This window comes from Nicotiana attenuata, unplaced genomic scaffold, assembly GCF_001879085.1.
Source record: "Nicotiana attenuata strain UT unplaced genomic scaffold, NIATTr2, whole genome shotgun sequence".
In the NCBI taxonomy this organism is placed as follows: domain Eukaryota; kingdom Viridiplantae; phylum Streptophyta; class Magnoliopsida; order Solanales; family Solanaceae; genus Nicotiana; species Nicotiana attenuata.
Window position 1 is genome coordinate 172,650 of NW_017672268.1, and position 20,759 is coordinate 193,408.

A 20,759-nucleotide genomic window follows, 5' to 3' on the forward strand; every position below is an offset into this window, starting at 1 on the left:
ACACACTGGTGTAGTGGTACTTCAAACCCCAGTGTTTCAGCGAACACCAAGTTTGGTAGCAAATCACACTTACTTTTTGCTTTGTTTTGATGCTAAAAGTATGCAGAAGAAGGAGAGGAAACTCAGAAAATTGTAGTTAAAATTCTGAGCAGAATAGTGTTGTATTTATAGCCAAAGTTGGGTCTCTTCAGAATGGCTGTTTATGCAAAACGCCCACAACATAAATGCCATTACATAAATGGCCATTTACTCAATAATAAAGAGGAAAAATAAAGAGGAAAAATTGAAGAGGGTAGTTACTTTTCTGTTACCAAAACAGAAAAACGGATTGGATTTAATATTAATATTTAATATTAATATTTTGTTATTAAAACAAATATTTAATAACATTTCTGTTAATATTTTACTATTAACAAATAAATTTGGTCCAAAAAGTTAATCAATCAATCATTTGACCAAATCCGAAGCCGAAGCCGAAGCCGAAGCCGAGCGAGCGACGACGACGGCGCGAGGCTTGCCTTCTTCTCAACTCTTTAAGAGCTAGAAGAAGAGCAATTGCTTATATACCCATAAAAAACCTCTTCCTCTTCCAATATGGGACAATGCCCATTTGCCAAGGGAGGGGGAACTTAAAATTTCACTCAAAAATTTCATTTCCCTCCATTTCCCATTCACCCTCTTTTAAGTATTTAATATATTAATTAAATACCTTAAAAACCCAACATTAATTAAATCGAAGTGGTACTTCAAACCCCAGTGTTTCAGCGAACACAAAGTTCGGTAGCAAATCACACTTACTTTTTGCTTTGTTTTGATGCTAAAAGTATGCAGAAGAAGGAGAGGAAACTCAGAAAATTGTAGTTAAAATTCTGAGCAGAATAGTGTTGTATTTATAGCCAAAGTTGGATCTCTTCAGAATGGCTGTTTATACAAAACGCCCATAACATAAATGCCATTACATAAATGGCCATTTACTCAATAATAAAGAGGGAAAATAAAGAGGAAAAATTGAAGAGGGTAGTTACTTTTCTGTTACCAAAACAGAAAAACGGATTGGATTTAATATTAATATTTAATATTAATATTTTGTTATTAAAATAAATATTTAATAACATTTCTGTTAATATTTTACTATTAACAAATAAATTTGGTCCAAAAAGTTAATCAATCAATCATTTGACCAAATCCGAAGCCGAAGCCGAAGCCGAGCCGAGCGAGCGACGACGACGACGACGGCGCGAGGCTTGCCTTCTTCTCAACTCTTTAAGAGCTAGAAGAAGAGCAATTGCTTATATACCCATAAAAACCTCTTCCTCTTCCAATATGGGACAATGCCCATTTGCCAAGGGAGGGGGAACTTAAAATTTCACTCAAAAATTTCATTTCCCTCCATTTCCCATTCACCCTCTTTTAAGTATTTAATATATTAATTAAATACCTTAAAAACCCAACATTAATTAAATCGAAGTGGTTTTTGGAGTTTAAAAACACGATCTTGCACCCAACATTATTACGATGAAATAGACAGCATCGCACTATATTTCACTTGTGAGATTATACCGAGTTTGTTGTTATTGTTGAGAGTACTACATCGCACTAGGCTTAGTTTTGGCCGCTATAGTGTCCGACTGGACACTATAGCTAGCTTTACACAGGGCCTCGGCACCTTCAGTTAAGGGCGAAGGCAGAAATCGAGCTACGGGTTCGTTCGGACCCAATAAGACTTGTTCAAACGGTTATTTTGTGACCTTTAGAGCATAGACATTATAGCGCTAGTCATTGAAATAGCATGTTAAAAAAAAAGGGGCTCGTCTAGGAAGTTCTTGATTTACTTCGTCACAAAGAAGCGGATAGAAGCAAATCCTGATCAATAATGGCTATATCTGCAAAGCTGATCGCCACATTCAGTAGATTTATCTGCAAAGAATAAAGCATCATATTGTGGTTATATAAAGTTAAGTTTTTGTTTGTATTTGAAATCTTAAAACTTAGAGAAAAATAGACACATTATTATAGATGTCGAAATGTACTGGAAATTTGTACAACATCCCGATGGATTTACTGTTTACTTTTTCTAGTCAATATCTATAGATTATATATGATTATCCATAGAATATACGGAAAAGGGACAAATATATCCTTGTACTATGAGAAAATGTTTAAATATAACTCTCGTTATACTTTCGGTCCATATATACCTCTGCCGTAATACTATTGGTTCAAATATACCCCTTTTCTGTTAAGTTTGTCCAAAGTGGACATCCAATCCTACGCGGCACTAACATTTGATGAGGTGCATGCCATGTGTCATGCCACCTCAACGCCCCTAACCCATTTTATCCCTTCCCTATATTTGTTTTTCCACCACTAAAATTTTCTTCGAGTGGAAGGAAAGTTTAGTGATGGAAAAAAAATAGAAGCGAGGGGTAAAATGGGGTAGGGGAGCTGAGGTGGCATGCCATATGGTATCCACCTCATTAAATGTTAGTGTCATGCGGGATTGGATGTCTACCTTGGACAAACTTAATGGAAGAGGGGTATATTTGAACCTATAGAATTACGGCAGGGATATATATGGACCGAAAGTAAAACGAGGGTCATATTTAAATCTTTTCTCATAATACAAGGATATATTTGACCCTTCTCCTTAGAATATATTTTTAGTTTAAATGGTTGGATGAGCAGCTATTTAGGATAATACCTTTACCGTGAGGCATAAAGTCTCTCGGAGATATACGGTTTATGCCGAAAATGTAAAAATTTGGACATATTTGAAAATACTGGGTAACTTACATTATACCTACTATTTCGTCTGGATTCCTAAAAACTTTCTCGTGACAATAGCTGTTAAATTCCCTTTTGTTATAAATATAATTTTATTTATGGTGAATGTCTATATTTAGAGAGATTCTAGGGTTTATTACTTGGTGGCTAAGTCACCCTCTTCCTATAGATAGAGGGTTCTATTCCATTGTAATTGATCCCAAAAGCAATAAGAATTCTCTCCCTCTACTTTTCTCTGCAATACTCTTCTTCTTCTTTTATTGTTTTATAACACGTTATCAGCACGAGACTCTAACCAATTGAGTAGAAGCTTTGGGATTGAGCATAATGATTGTCAATTATTCAATGAACTTCCTTCATGATTAAATTCTGGATTTAAGGTAAGTATTTTACCGTATTTTTTTTCTTTTATTCTATACTTTTTAAATACAAGCAAAGACAACAAAGTTTGATTATAATTCTAATAGAGTTAATAAGAAATTATAACCACCTGAAGTGGTAAAATTTCTATGTCTCGCCATGATCAAATTCATGCATGATTGTGGGCAAAGAATTGAAAACCCGTCCCATTAAATTTGCTCCATTCTCATTCCCTTAAGAGAATGTGATAGCAGTATGTGATAAGTCTGAAAGAAGACAAAATTATTACTATGAATGTATCAATGGATATGGACATGGCAATAGACGAAATTATAATAGTCATCATTTGTGGTAGTGAAAACAATAAAGATTCTCAAAATAATCTTTCACTCTGTGAAAAATATTTGTCATCGATTTGACATGAGATTTTGTAAAGCACATATAGATGATTATGGTCCATTCATGATGTGAATGTGACAACATCTAATTTATGAATACATATTCATTCTTCAAAGAATATGAACGTGCTAGTGGTAGTGAATATATCACACTCACCTCTAAAAGGAGGTTTGAGATGATATAAGAAAATAATGTCATTATTATGGCATGAATGGTCATTGGTCACGTACCTATTGTACGCCAAAATATTTTGGCATTGTGATTGTTAAAAGACAATGGTAATGCAAGAAACATATCTTGCACATAATTTTGACCATAACCATAATGGTATAACTTTCTCTTTAAAAGAGATATTCACCATATGGATGTTGATGAATATGTGGTACTACAAAATTAATTGAGAACTCTGCAAGAGCCAACTATACTATTTTGGAGAAACAAAATTGATTACCAATAAGGTATTGTGTTGTAGTAAGTCTCAAAGAAACTTATTCAGTTTCCAAAGTATACGCGAAAGCGATTGATTATATTGAGTCTATAAATAAAGGAAAGATTTAATATCTTCTATTACTACAACTTGTAGCGGGGTAATATGTATGTGAAAAGCTACCCGCTTTATTCTCCAGTTTGTACTACACAAACAAAAGAATGCCACAATAAAAGGAAGTTTATTGATATAAAAATCCATATCATAATAAACTAGGAGTTTATTGATAATTGCACACGTCATGGTGTAAATCTGAAGTTTATCAATATTAATAATTTATTCAGTTGGCATAATTTGTTTACCCATATCAATTTAAGTATGATGTGCAAAATAAAAGAGAATTCACATGGGTAAATATTAAAGAACTAGAAAGTTCTTTACGAATTCTCTTACGTTGCTTGTTCTTATTAATTAATAGACCAATTAAAATTGGGATTGAATCCCATGAATACTGAAAATATCAAAGGTGAATATGGGCTCATTCACCTGCCATGTATACCACATAAGATGCATCTATGAGATGGTTACATGCGCAATTATTATTGACCCGCAACCTGGTGTTTGCGAGGTAACTTGCTCAATAATTTAATATAGAGCATAATTTCCAGATTTTTTATTCAAGATAGTTCTTCTTGATAAGTTGGTTTATATCACAGTTGGTTTAGCAAAATAATTTATTGAGTGCCTCCACTTAATAGCTAAACTATTGCTTATGAGAACAAAGTTATCTACATCAGTTTGATATAGGTTATATACGAAAGTATATTACATTCTCCCCTCACAAGTGGTTTCAGGGTCAGGAACCAAATAATTATATCTCATTATTATTGAGGTGCGGTATATATTTTGATTAACACCATAACGCACAAAGATGGGTTCTCAAAGTTGAGGAAACAAGTTAGTTTTTCTAACATGAGGGAGAGACAAGATACAACAGTTGAGAAAAAGTTACATGGAATGAATTATCATTTATACATCTAGATCCCCGAATAAGATAATATGAACTTGAAGTTCATTAAAAGATAATTCATTTGCAATATATTGCAAAGCATGCCAGACGCATTTGCTGACCCAAAGAAAGTAACTATATTCTCATTGCAAATGTTCCTATTAAGTCCTAGAAGGACAAAGTCTATAGTACGCTTAAAGCATATAGACAAATCGGTTTCAAATAAACTTCTTGATAAAGAAGATGAGCAAATGATCAAAGTGATCATAATAAAGGAGGCAAGTGATCTAGAAGATCACATGACATAACACTTCACAAAATCTCAAGAGAGATTCAGGTACCTGAAAATATGAATGAAGAGATCTCTATGTTATGTCTTTATGAAAAAATATTGAAACTGATATAAAATGTTTGTCGATGACATCTATGATAGCGCTAAATATATATATATATGAGGATCTTAAGTCTGAAGAAACAATTAAAATAGAATTTGTTTCATATGAAACCCATGTATTTTTGAACATGTAGTTCAAACACTTGAAAGTATAAGTCAATGGTATGTGCAATCAGTTTTCGATATCTTATATGTCTAGCATGACATGAAAACTTGATATGCATCTAAAGTCTATTATATGGCTTATATAACTTAACAATCCCTGAAGGATTTAAATTGCTTAAAGCATATAGAATTCATGGTCATGAAGTACTACATCCTCAATACAATTTGTGCACAAATGTATCTTGCTATAACTATATGCATGATAATATGATAGCAAGAGTTTTCACCTCTATGTGAAGATATTGAACTGACGATTCCAACAAGATCATATGAAGACAATCCATCTATATCAAGAATGATGATTTCAAGGTGCAATATATTCATTCAAGTTAATATGGCTGATTTGTTTATCAAATATCTACCAAAGATCTTTTGAAGATGGTGCACAAGATTGGAATGCAAATGCTTAAGGATGTGAAAGCGATGCTCTCATGAGGGGGAGTTAATACGCGTTGTACTCTTTTTCCCTTACAAGGTTTTGTCCCACTGGGTTTTCCTTGCAAGGTTTTTAACGAGGCAACCGAAAGGCGTATTATTAGATATGTGTACTCTTTTTCCTTCTCTAGAATTTTTTTCCCACTGGGTTTTATTTTAGTTAAGGTTTTAACGAGGCATATTATCTGTTGAATAGACATTCAAGGGGGAGTGTTATAAATATAATTTTATTTATGGTGAATGTCTATATTTAGAGAGATTCTAGGGTTTATTACTTGGTGGCTAAGTCACCCTCTTCCTATAGATAGAGGATTCTATTCCATTGTAATTGATCCCAAAATTAATAAGAATTCTCTCCCTCTACTTTTCTCTGCAATACTCTTCTTCTTCTTTTATTGTTTTATAACACCTTTTTATTTTTTCCAAATTCTGCTAGATTCTCAAATTAAAGCTTTAATACCCTTCAAACAAATAAAACAAAGTCACGAATTCACTGTACTATTTGATTGTTTCTGTACTCTTTCTGTAGATTCTTGGTTTAAAATCACGTGCTATATATTATATACTTTCTCGCTCTTACTTTTGCTTAAAATGTTTCTTTTTTAATTTAGAGGTTGATCATAATACAATCTGTCCATGGCTATATCGATCATCTTTCTAAAAGAAACATTAAAATAAATTCAGATATGACAGGATAACGGCTAGATAACCTTTTTTTTTTCCTGCAGTAGTGGCACAAGTGCTGTCATCCAACAATGCTTTGCCAAAAAGCGTTTGGACACAAGAATTGTAAAATTTTAGAAAAAGTAAAAAAATAAATTAAATAAAAATAATATTTAAAAATTAGAGCTGTTTAGATATGAATATAATTTGGAGCTGTTTTGAATTTTTGGGAGTGATTTGAATTGAAAATTCTGAAAAATAGTTTTTTGGAGTTTTTTAAATTTCCAAAATTTTCGAAATTCAACTTCAAATGAAATTTAAAAATTTTATGGCCAAACATTAATTTCAAAAAAAGAAAAAAATCCGAAAATTATTGAATTTTTCTTTTGGCCAAACGGGCCCTATTATTATATATGTATATATATATATATATATATATGTGTGTGTGTGTGTATTTTAAAAAACAATGTGCATATGCAATATGTCGGCATAGTCTAAATATATACAGTCAGACCTTTCTATAACATCATCTCTATATAACAATCATTTACTATAAAAGTCAAGTTTTTCTTGGAACTGATTTTTACATTATGTTAGAATATATGTTTCTATAACAACATTTTACCATAACAATCAAAAAATATCGGAACAAACAAAACTGTTATAGAGAAATTTGACTGTAATATCGAACGCACATTAATTTGTGATAAGAAGTACTAAAGCGTAAGCGTAAATATTTCAATGTTGATTTTTTTGGAAGTTGAGAATGAACAAAGATCCTTAATCCCCTCTCCTTAAACAAATTTGTGTAGAAATTAAATTATAATAAAAGTTAATAATACTTGCCAAAATTGTGCGCACGCTAATGTCTGTATGAATGCTTATCCTATTTGAATGGATGGCTACGCTTTTATGAAAAACAATATTCTCTTTGTTCTATTTTGTTTGACACTATTTTCTTATTAATCAGTTACTGTTATGAAATACATATTTATATGAACGTCCACTAATCAAATATAACTCCCACTACTCTTCTCCATTATGTAGATAACCCCCACTACTTCTCACCATTATTGTTGTAACTCCCTCACCTTCATAACCTACCCATGATCTTCCTCCATGATCTCAAATGTTTAATGGCATACTTATGGAATTCTTTTGGTATACCTCTATGTTGTACTATAAATAAAGGATGAGAACTCATTTTGTAATACACTTGAATATATAGAAGAAATAAGATTCTCTCCTCTCTTCCTCTCTACATTGTTGTCTATTTTATTGTTCTATATTGTTACTTTGAGCTAAGTTTCGTAACACGTTATCAGCACGAGTCTCTATCTAATTGAGTTACTACATCTACAAAATTGTCTTACATCAGAAAAAGCATATGTCTGTTGTGCCTGATATTCCTCTGGAAGAGATGAGTTTTTCTTTTCCATTTAGCAATTTCAAATAATGGTATGAAATATAATAAAAGGAATAACAAGGTTGAGGAGACTAGTACAGCGTGAAAAGGCATATAATGCTAAGATACGTTTTCTAATTTTTTTTTAATTAATTCATTTTCTTGTTAGTTTTTCTCAAAGGTTCTTTATTTGTCGGAAAAGTTTCCAATACTAAGTATTACTTTGTAAAGTTGAAAATACTTAGTTGTAAATTAGTTTCTACTCCATGTTTTTCTTTCTAATATTTATTGTAAGTTTAGTCTAATCTCTTTCACCTAATGTTCAGGTTAGATGTTATATGAGAATCAGAAGCATATAATGATGCAGCTAAATGTTACATACAAAACCAGAGACCAAAGATGTACATAAATTAAGGAGCTACGCCAGCTTTTGCAAAGTGATTTGAAGAACTTTGATTCCTTTGTTACCAGTAAATAGATACTTATTGTGTAACACATATATGAGTTTACTTTTATTACTATTAAAAGTAGTATACCATTAAAGTCTCAAGGGTGAGTCTACTTTGGCATATTATGCCATTAATTAAGGATAAGATGGTGGGTTAGAGTCCCAACGCACCATGAGGGTGAGACATCGGGTTTTGAGTCGTGATGATCCATGATTGTAAAAGTTGGGTTCGAGTCCCAACTCATTATGGCCTAACATGTCTTTAAATGGGTCAGGCATTGGGTTTGAGTTCCAATGCACCATATGGATGACATAATGATGACTAAAGAAAAATAATGTATTTTTCATGGAAAAGCATGAATCTTGTCCCACTTGATTTGCACCATTCTTGAAGTGAATGTGACAGCGATGCATAATATATCTAAATAAAGACAAGTGGTTGACTAATGAACGTGGGCGTGCCAAAGACCAAAATAATAATAGCCATCATTATGATAATTATAAAAAGGAGAACAATAAGGGTTCTCAAAATAATCCTTCAAAGGTGAAGGAAATGTGTATCAATTTGGTGTATAAAATAAGGCACGTTCAGACGATTATAGTCCATTTTTTGAAGAGAATGTGACTTGTGCATTGAGAATGCAGATTCATTCCTGAAGGTGAATGTAACAATATGTGATAAAAGTAATAAATAAAGACGTTCAATGCATGATTGGATACACACCACAACTCACCTCTAAGGGAGGTTTGAGAGAAAGAGAGATAATAAATATTAGTGTGTGATTACATGAATATGTCATTGGTCGCGTACATGTGGTACGCCAAAAATAATTTGACGTGCCTTATAAAAAGTTATTAAAGGCAAAAGTAAAGCAAGAAATGATTTTGCTTATGATGATTTTGACCATAAATATTATTATGATATGATTTTCTCCGTGAAGGAGACATTCACCATATGGATGGTGTGATAAAAGATATTATAGTACAAAATCAATTAAGAGCTCCGAAAAAGCTAATTTGTTACTACTCGGATAAATAAAATTGTCCATGACATTGATATTGTAGTAAGTCTCAAAAGAAATTTTTGAGTTTCAAATATATTAGCCAAAGTGGTTGGCATATTGAGACTATGAATGAAAGGAAGATTGAATATCTTCATATTACTATAATCATACGGGGTAAATATGAAGGTTACCCGATTTTTCTTCTATTTGTACTACAAATGTATAAGCATGGTGATGGAATCACATGCCATAGTAAATTAAATATTTACTGAAATAAATATTAGTTGGCATGACCGGTTGACCATCCCGGTTCAATTATGATGTGAAAATTGATTGAGAATTCACATTGGCATATATTAAAGAAATAGAAGATTCTTTAAGAATTCTCTTGTGATGTTTTTTTTCTCATGATATACCAGTTAAGGTTGGGATTGAATCCCTTGATATCTGGAACGAATAAAAGGTGATATATATGTATGTGCCCAATCACCTGCCATGTGGATCGTTTACTATTATATGATTTTAATAGATGCATTTATTGTATGGTCACACGTGCGTTTGTTATCAACTTGCACTTTGGTTTTTGCAAGGTTGTTTGCTCAAATTATTAGAGCACAGTTCCAGAATATATATTATGATAATTTCTTGATAATGCTGGTTTAAATCCGAGTTGGTTTAGCAGAAATTGTATGCCTCCAATTATAGCTAAACCATTGGTTATGAGAACAAAACTCCAAATAGAAATTTTGCATTAAGTATATTATTTAATATACAACAGCACTTGTACGCATCTAGCCAACAAGTTATGATATATTCTCCCTATCACATTTGGTCAGGGTCAGGAACCAAATAATTTCTATATAGAAATATGGATGTGCGATATGATATAATTATCCCACCACAATGCACAAAGATTGGTCTCAATGAAGGTTGGGGATATGTGTTAGTGATCCCAACATTAGAGGGAGAAAATGAGCAGCTGAAAAAAAAGTAAATACATGGAATGAATTATTATGAGTACATTAGATCCTCGTACAAGAAAATATAAACTTGAAGTTCAAGTGATAATTCATTTGCAAAATATTTCCATGCGCATTTGCTGACCCAAACTAAATGTCATATTTCAGCTACTAATGCTCCAAATAGAATATAGTCCGTGATGGACATAGTCTATGGAACTCTTGAAGCGTAATAGACTAATCGGTTCCAAAGATAAAACTCCTTGAAGAAGGAGAGGAGCAAATGTTTAAGATGGTCACAATAAGGAGGCAAGTACTTTATAAGAGCACCATGACATAACACTTTATAAGACCTCATGGAAGAGGCTCAGGTACCTAAAAATAATGAGATCTCGATAAGTTATGTCTTTATTGATTGATGATGGAACCGACGTAAAATGATCGTCGACAATATTGTTGATATAATGTAGCGCTCAATATTATTAATATTGACGAGGATCTTGAGCTCAAATCTGTCATGGAATTTGGACAGATAAATGATTGGCCAAATGAAAAATATGCAATGAAAATTGACTTCATCTGAAAAATATGAAGTTTGGACGAAAAGTCCCAACAGCTGAGAGTATAAAGGCTACATGGAGATATTGAAATATGATTAATATTATATTGCAAAAGGCATCCTTGATATAGATTTGTTTATTCTAACAAATATTGTCAAGGTTTTGTTGGTTATACAAATGCAGGGCATAGTTCGTTGTTCAAACAATCTATTTCCATGTGAGGACGTGTGACTTTTCTTTGGAGAGACGATTCCAATAATATTGAAGACGATGATGCTTGCATAGCTCAATTAAAAGAACGATATATTGAAGAAGACAAAATAAAGCACATTTAGTCAAAGTTTCTTTGCAGAGACGATCTTCAATAGAATGATGAAATAGATGTTCAAGAAATTCCTTCAAGTGATAATTTGGCAGAATAATTTACGAAGGCATTGCCGATCTCAATATTAGAGAAGTTGTTATACAAGCTTGGAATTCGGCGTCTCCGAGAAATAAAGTGATATTTTCATCAGGGGGAGGCAAATACGCGCTGTATTCTTTTTCCCTTAGCTAAGGTTTTATCCCACTGGGTTTTCCTGGAAAGGTTTTTTATGAGGCAGCAAGTAATGCGTATTACAAGATATGTGTACTCTTTTTCCTTCACTATGATTTTTTCCTCCATGGTTTTTTCTTAGTAAGGTTTTAATGAGGCACATTATCTATGGACATCCAAGGGGGAGTGTTATGAAATATATATTTATATGGATGTCCACTAATCAAATATAATTCCCACTACTCTTCTCCATGTCACGACCCGGATTTCCCACCCTCGGGAGTCGTGATGGCGCCTACTAATAGGAGCTAGGCAAGCCAATTAGTTTAACATTTCTCTCAACATCATTATTAGTGTAAAGAAGAACAAGGCAATTAATATAAAAGCGGAAGTCTCGAAACATAAATAACAGAAACCAAGTGCGGAATTTCAAATACACCTCTACCCAGATCTGGTGTCACTAACTCACGAACTTCTACTGAATGCTAAAAATAGAGTCTGAATAAGAATACAGTACTGTCTGATCCGATACAAGGGAAATCAAACGAAAGACAGAGATAAGAGAGACTCCGGGCCATGCGGACGCCAGCAAGCTACCTCGGAAATCTTCGGACTGAAGTAAGCTCCCAACGCTCCTACTGCTGACCAAAGGCTCCTGCTCCGGTACTATGATCTGTGCAAAAAGCACAGAAGTGTAGCATCAGCACAACCGACCCCATGTGCTGGTAAGTGCCTGGCCTAACCCCGGCGAAGTAGTGACGAGGCTAGACAGGACCTACCAAAAACAACCTGTACAGATATATATATATAACAAGGCAACAGAAATAACAACAGAGAATGTCAACTAAAAAGGGGAAGGGGGCATGCTCGGGGAAAATACAGTGAATACAGATCCACGGATATAACGACGAAACTATCTCAATACCATAGCTCATATATATAAGTGGTCGGCGCGCCACACAATCCCATTTCTTAATTCATAAGCGGACGGCATGCCACACGATCCCATTTCATAATATATATAAATATATAAGTGGACGGCGTGCCACACGATCCCATATTATAGAGTATAAGTGGACGGCGTGCCACACGATCCCGTTTCATAATATAAAAGTGGACGGCGTGCCACACGATCCCATATTATAGTTCAAAATATCTGACTTTGTAAAGAAGGCCCCATTTGGGCAATTCGACAACATAACATTTTAACCTGGCAAGGGTACAGCTAACAGCCCAAATATCCCGGCAAGGGAGAATACGTAATAATAGTCTACACGTCCCGGCAAGGGAATAATCACAACACGCCCTCTTTTAAATCACTTCTTTCTCTACTATCACATTCTTGTTCGAGCCAACGCTCCAAAATATATCAATCACAATTCTTCCTTAACCGTTCACATTATATGAAATTTATCAATTAAACAAGGAAGTCGTGTCGCATCATTCGAATTAAAAGCAATTAAGACTCACGGTCATGCTAGACTCCGGTGCATAGACAACCGTAACCATGCCTATACACCATACTCCACATTTAGCAAGTAGCAAATAACATCCTATTCCTATTCCCTCAAGCCAAAGTTAGAACAAACACTTACCTCGGTCCAAGAATAGCAATCAACTCTCTAATACCGCCTTTCCTCTACAATCCAACTCCGAAACAATGATATCTAGGCATAATTAGTTCAATAATATCAATAAGGGCTCAAAAACATAATCACATAGCCTAGAAATGAAATTCCTATCATTCTTCCAAAAACACCAAAATTCGACACCGGACCCACATGGTCCAAACACGAGGCTCGGACCAAAACCCAATCACCCATAACCCCACGAGTTCAAATATATAATTTATTTCAAGATTCGACCCCAAATTGAGGTTGAATCACCCAAAATTCTCAAAACCCTAACTCTACCCATAACCCTTGATTTCTACTTTGATTTCATGATTTAGGCTTAGAAACTTGCTAATTAATGAAGGAAAAGTGAAGGAAATAAGTGGGAAATTACTTACTCAAGTGATCTTGAAGAGTGGGGGCTTCAATGGAGTCCTAAAGCTTGGGGAAGAAGACGGTTCGTGAGAAAAATGCCTTAGTCCCGAAACTATTCTGTTTTGAACATTTTAAAAAAAAATCACTGGGCGTATTTACTCTATGCGATCGCAGAAGGAGGCTTGCGATCGCATAGGGGAAGGGAAAATTGACCATTGCGATCGCAGAAGTGGTCATGCGAACGCATAGAAGAAAAGAGGTTGTGCATACCGGGGTTGGTTTAATGAAACGCGATCGCGGAAGCTTAATGCGATCGCAAAGAACGAAGGGGCTAAGGTACGCGATCGCAGAGGAGTTCATGCGATCGCATAGAACAGAAAGTAGACCTGATCGAGTAACCCTACGCGATCGCAGAAAGGTGTATGCGATCGCAGAGGGCAATTTACCTGGACACCAGCAACAGCAGTTTTTTGCAATTTTTCTTAAGTTCAAACACCCCGAAACACCTCCGAAAACACTCCCGAGCCCTCGGGGCTCCTAACCAAACACACACACTAACTCAATAACATCCTACGAACTAACTCCAGCGGTCAAATCGCCAAAATAACATCAAAATCAATGAATCAAGCCTCAAAATCATCATTTTTCATTTCAAACTTCTTAAACTTCAATTTTTAGATATTTAGGTCCGAAACACGTCAAATGACGTCCGATTTCGACCAAACTTTAGAAAGCGCTTAGCACATATTTAAGACTTGTACCGGACGTCGGAACCAAAATACGAGCCCGATACCATAGTCTTTTAATCAATTTTCATTCCCATTTTCCTTAATAATTTCAGAAAATAATTTCACAGAAAAATTCATTTCTCGGGCTCTCGACCTCGAAATTCGACTTCGGGCAAATCACGGGTCCGGGTCCGTTTACCAAAAATGTTGACCAAAGTCAACTTTAGCAATATTAATATCAAAATTCTTCAAATTTTTTACAAAGTTCACATATTTCAACATAAAAGCTTACCGGCTTCGCGCCCGGACTGCGCATGCAAATCGAGGCAACTAAAAGCGAGGTTTTCAAGGCCTCGAAAGCACGGAAATAGGAAGAAATCCGGTGATGACCCTTTGGGTCGTCACAAAAGTTTGGGCTAAGTTTAGCATTTGTAGTAAGTTAGGGGGCATTTTCAGTAAATTATTTTTTCAGTAGGTCGCCAGTGCAACCTACTTTTCCCTTCCTTTTTTTTTTTTCGTGTGTGTGTGGAGATTTGAATAGATTTTTAAAATCTTGTGCCTCTTTATACATGGTGGAAAGTTTGGGTCGATTTTAGAATATTATTAGTGGGCTCTTTTATCTTTTAATAAGTTACTTTGTGTCAACGGTAAGTCGCCCATACAGCCAGCGACCTAATTTTTTGGTCCTTTTTCTGGTGTGTGGAGATTTTAAACATTTGAGAAATATTTCGGGCGATTTACACATGGTGGAAAGTTTGGGTCGATTTTAAAAATTTTAGTAAGTTAGTAGGCGCTTTTAGCAAGTTACTTCTTTAAAAACAGTAGGTTGGTAGTACATTAAGCGACCTGTTTTCTGCCTTTATAAACTTTAGAGTAGAAATTGGGCCAATTTATATATGGTGGAAAAGTTTGGGCCGATTTATAGATGCTGAAAACTTTTGGGCCGAGTTTAGAATTTTTAGTAAATTATATTTGTTAACAGTAGGTCTCTTCTGGAGCAGGCGACTATTTTCTGCCTCTTTTCTTTTTTGAGATTTTAAATATTTTTTTACAATGATATTATAAGGGTACTCACGTTTGAGCTATTTGCATTTTCTACCCTCAGGTTTTGATAAATACCCAGCCCCCAACATCTTAAACGCTCGCTTCTCAGAAACATCTGAAATATTCAACATTATATATTTATATTGAAAATTGAAAATTACGGTGGAGATAAATAAAACAGGAAATACTCTGTGAGTAATGTTTTCGACAATTAAAAATACATGCAACTAATTATACTAACAAGAGAGATATGTAGTACTATGATTAGTGACTAAAAATAAAAATATAACATACCCAACAATTTGATGTTGTCAACTATTAACGTCTATATCAGACTATATTTGATGCTAGCTTCTATTGAAGTAAGAAGATCTCAAGAGATTTAATTACCATATTAAGAAACTATTAATGATCACAATTATCTACCAAATTAGCAGTATGAGAATTAAAGAATTACTGACATGATACACACCAATGACTTGGAAAAATCCTATATATAGGGCCTTTCTTGAAGCAAGAAAATGGACACACACACAATTAGCTCTTCTTCTCACAATAATCAGATAGTTCAGACTGTGTTAATATTTAGACAAAAGATATTATTTGAGAAGGAATAAAAGAAGGAATTAAATACTTTAACTATAGTTAGGGTTTTAATTTATTCATTTAAATCTTATTCATTAATTTTTAACCATGACAAGTGTCTCCAATTCAAGTAGGAACTTGGAGAAATGGAGAGACTAGGAAATTGAGGGGAGCTGGATCCTTCTTAATGAAAACTAATTTTTAACTTTAAATCTTTAATATTACCCTTAATTAATAAGTTGATTTACACTACTAGAAATTCGGTAAATACCGACCCAAAAAACCGACCAACTTTGGTCGGTTATGGCCAATTACCGACCAAAACGCGACCAAATACGCTTGGACGGTATTTTGATGGTTGTTTTAATATACCGACCAACGTTGGTCGGTAAATTAAATTCAAAAAAAAATATTGCAAAAAAAAAAATCGACCAAAGTTGGTCGGCATTTTAATTATGTAATCAAAAGATTCACCGTCTGGGAATCGAACCGGGGTGTGTACTGTGGCAGGATACTGTTATACCACTAGACCATTGGTGCATTTTGTTTTAGGATTATCTTTTTTTTTTTAATTTATACTCTTTAATTGTATTTTCGCACGAAATAACCGATCAAAGTTGGTCGGTTTTATTAAAAAATAAAATTACCGACCAAAGTTGGTCGGTTTTTTAAAATGACTGGCCAAATTTACCGACCAAAGTTGGTCGGTTTTTTTTAATATCAATTTTTATATATTTTAATTGAAAAAACTGACCAAAGTTGGTCGGTTTCTTGAAAAATAAATTTCGCGGGACTCAAAAATAGTTTCCCGCATTTTTGCGTCAAAGAAAACCGACCAAAGTTGGTCGGTTTCGTAAAAAAAAATTCAAAATTAAAATATTTTGAAAAACCTACCAACTTTGATCGATTTTTCTTGGTCGGTTTTTGCCGAATTTCTAGTAGTGTTACAGTCACACAAATATTTATTACTTGTTTTAGATTACAAATTTTAAAGTATATTTTTTCTTTCTTCCTTAAATTTCGTGGACAGACAAAACACCGTTATACAAATTGAGACATAAAAAGTAGCAAATATGTGTATATTTCTCCCCTCACTAATAGGTGGCCGTATAGACTAGACGTGTGCGTTTGTTTTCCGCTTATTTGACATGATGAAGACATATATTGGTTGCTCTCGAGTTGCTGCATTATTTCATATGCCAATTTACGTTGTGTGCGCTTTTAAACAAGTGATATGGCACGTATTTGTAAAAATAAATAAATGACAATTGTAGATTTTAAAAAAGATATTGTTCGAGTTGGTTATTATTAGAGGTAGGTTTGGGACTCCTTTAATTTGAACCATGGTATTTTGAGTAAAAGAACAGAATTCATTCAACAAGAAATAAGGGAAAGAAAATAAAAATACAACATACTCATACCAAAACACATATTTTTCGCAATAGTAACACCTTTGACTATTTGCAGGCTTAGGAATTGATATCCATCACATATTTATTAGGAACAATAGATAGTCACTTGTATTCTTTACCTTTTACAAAATGCTCAAAAAGACAATAGAAAATACATTTACAAATTTAGCCGGTTATTTATGTAAATATCCTTTTATTATATCCATCACATATTTATTTGGAACAATGGATAGTCACTGTATTCTTTACCTTACAAATGACACAAAGCTCAAACGGAGCAAGTAAAAGTAAAAAAGGACCACAAAAAAACACATTTATGAATTCGACCGGCTATTTTTGTAAAAAATCGGTTATCATATGAGATTCAAATCCTGGGATAGCATCTCATTGTAATATCATAATGATTATGTGCCGTTCGACATTGCCTACACTCTGAACCTCTGTTATTGCAATTTGCATCAGATTTGCAGAGGTTGTAACATCCTTTTTTATTAGTAAGATCTGGTACTAGAATTTGCTCAATCACCTCTTCTTCTAAAGGTAAGTCTCGCACCGCCATCGCCCGAGTGTTTGAATGAACTGCACAAGATGATCAATAAAATTAATATAAGTAGAGATACATAGTTATACGAACCTAAATAGTTACGTATTCAATCGCTTAAACTTAAAACAACCGCCAGATGAATAATATAAGTATAATTCATATAATATCCGTATAACTGTGTACAATCAGTGTACAATTCATGTATAGCAACAAAGGTGTATCCAGTATATAGGCTATGGGTTCATCTAAACCCATAACTTTCGCTCATACCCTGTATCTTTGCACCAGTAATCATTAAATATGTACAAAGTAGTAATTTTTGAACCCATTAAATTAGATGAGATATGGTAGAATTGAGAATCTTAATCCATAAAGTTTAAATCTTGAATCCGTCTCTGTATAGCAGTTAGAAAAAATAAATATTAAATTTATATAAAGATCTTAATTATACCACACACACACACACACACACATATATATATATGGGGGATGATGAAGTTACACACCAGTCAGTGCCACAAGGAGAACACAAAAAAAGAAAGCGAGCTTGTGAGCCATTTTAACAGAATTTGGAGTAGCTAATTGTGAGAAGAAGAGCTAATTGTGTGTGTGTATTTTCTTGCTTGATGAAAGGCCACACATATATAGTTTTTTTTTTTTTTAAATTTCTTAAATATAAAAATATCTTTCTTAAAACCATATTATCCATTGCTAGTGTCCCATTTGCATTCTCTCTCCGGCTGCTAATATATGAAGCAGCCAAGGATGAATCACTTTTATAATGGAGTAATTAATTGTTTGGTAAACAATTATTATAGCACAATATTTTATTGATTATAAAATGCACTAGTTGCTCAAGTAAAAGACCGCCTACAGTCAAAGAATTGAAAGTGTTTTTGGCAGTTGAAAATACATTATTTTAACGGCGGCTTTTCTTTGATATATTGCGGGAGCGGAGCTAGAGTGTCGAGAGCGGGTTCTGCCGAACCCAGTAGCTTTGGTTTGAATATTATATTTGTCTTAAAAAATTTATTAGATATATATAAATAATTAATTTAAAACCCAGTAAGTTAAGGAGATTAAAATTCCAAGCCCATAAATTTAAAATTCTGATTCCGACTCTGATAGATTTTATTTTATTTTACTGGCGGCTTTAATATGCAAACACCTAAAAAGATTGACTTTTAAAAACAAATAAAGATACTACTACTCCATTGTAAGGACACTATAGTAAAGGGTTTTTAGATAGATATATTTTTATATTTTTACAACTTTAAGAGGCTTTATATATGTCCTTTAATTTCATCAACAAATAATTAGCTCTTCTTCTCAAAATTTTCTCCTACTCCAAACTCTTGTTAACATGACTAAAAAGTGCCTATTCTTTTTTTATGTTCTCTTTGTGGTACTAACAGGTCAGTAACTTCATCATCTTTTAGTCCCTTTGTAAATTAGTATAAGTATTTATTTATTATATATAAATTAAACTCTTGTTATAATGCAGTTCATTCGTTTTGGTCCTCAAACACTCGAGCAATGGCTTTGCGAGACTTACCTTTTGAAGTAGAGTTCATTGAAAAGATTCTGCTACCAGATAGTCTTACATATACTCAACGTTGTTGGGATCGTTGTGAAATTAATTTTGATTGCAGAAAATTGCCAGGTTGTGGGTATTGTAGACGGCAGAGTTCTAAATCGCCGTTTAAGCGATGCTTGACTCCACGTTGACCGATTTGAATCTCATATCGTTACAGTCAGAACTCTCTGTAACAACATCCTTATATAACTCATTCACTATAAAAACAAGTTTTTCTTGGTACCGATTTTTATATTTTGTTATAATATATGTTTTTTATAATAACATTTCAAACAAACGAGACTGTTATAGAGAAGTTTGACTGTAAAATATTTTAATTCTATTACCTTTTTACTTTTAATTACCAGCTCCTTTTCCTTCTGATTTTTGTGTCACTTGTAAGATATAAAGTACGCAGGGGAGTAGGCAGTTGAGCTTTTTGTAAGTGATGTTGAATTTATATAAATAAAAATAATAATAAGTATTATTATTTAATATTATTTTTCAACAAGTTGAAAGTCTTTGCCCAATGATTTAGTTGAAAATGATTGCAAATGGAGGTGTAGATTTGATTTTCCTTAGCCTCAAATTTTTAGAAAAATGCTCGCTCAAAGATATTCAAAAAAAGAGTGTCTGAAGTCCAACCTCGAATCTACTACCTTTACAAGGCCAAGTATGAGTTTGTGTGAACCAAGAAGTACTCTTTGCCTAGAAGCATTGTCATCATTATATAATACTTCATTTTTGCAGAATATTCGTGTAAACATTTAATAATTTTTTCCGATGAAGCGATATCAAATAATACCGCTTCGGCCAATGTGCGTCCGCCCTTGAAAATACATGTATAATATAAAGAGTGATTATTTGTTGGTCTGAATAAATATGTGACAGATACATAGTACATATACTCTGCACTCAAGTGAGTGCTTTAGTGGATAATAAAGTAGATTGAGAATTAATTATTTGGTCTCAGGTATAAATAAAATTCTAGTGTATGGTGTAAGCACGTAATTTTTAACCCGCATTGCTTTTAAAAGTAGTATTTTAAAAATATTTATTTATTTTCATTTTTATAGAATTTCAGTCAACTTTTAGTTTTAATTTTAAAACATGAGTTTAAAAGCACAAAAAAATAGTTATATAATATTTTTTTTAGCTTATTAGTATTTTATAATATTTATAACATTTAAAAAAATATCAAAAATATTTTTATTTTAATATAGAGTTTACTTTAATAATTTATTCTTATTAACTAAGATTACATAGTATATTTTTGTAGTATTATTATTTTTATTTTTATTCAATGAGAAAGAATTGAATTTGGGCCAATTGGGA

At 33.3% G+C, this 20,759-nt stretch overlaps 2 long non-coding RNA genes across 2 annotated transcripts; one reads left to right on the top strand and one right to left on the bottom strand.

Moving 5' to 3' along the window:
* Positions 1 to 17,307: 17,307 nt before the first annotated feature.
* LOC109212532 lies at positions 17,308 to 18,485 on the bottom strand. The gene is made up of 2 exons (XR_002065878.1): positions 18,355 to 18,485; positions 17,308 to 17,883 (listed from the first exon to the last, which is right to left on the bottom strand). It is a non-coding gene; the product is annotated as an uncharacterized LOC109212532 (long non-coding RNA).
* A 650-nt stretch (positions 18,486 to 19,135) lies between these two features.
* LOC109212534 lies at positions 19,136 to 19,808 on the top strand. Its single transcript, XR_002065879.1, has 2 exons — positions 19,136 to 19,263; positions 19,353 to 19,808. It is a non-coding gene; the product is annotated as an uncharacterized LOC109212534 (long non-coding RNA).
* Positions 19,809 to 20,759: the final 951 nt, after the last annotated feature.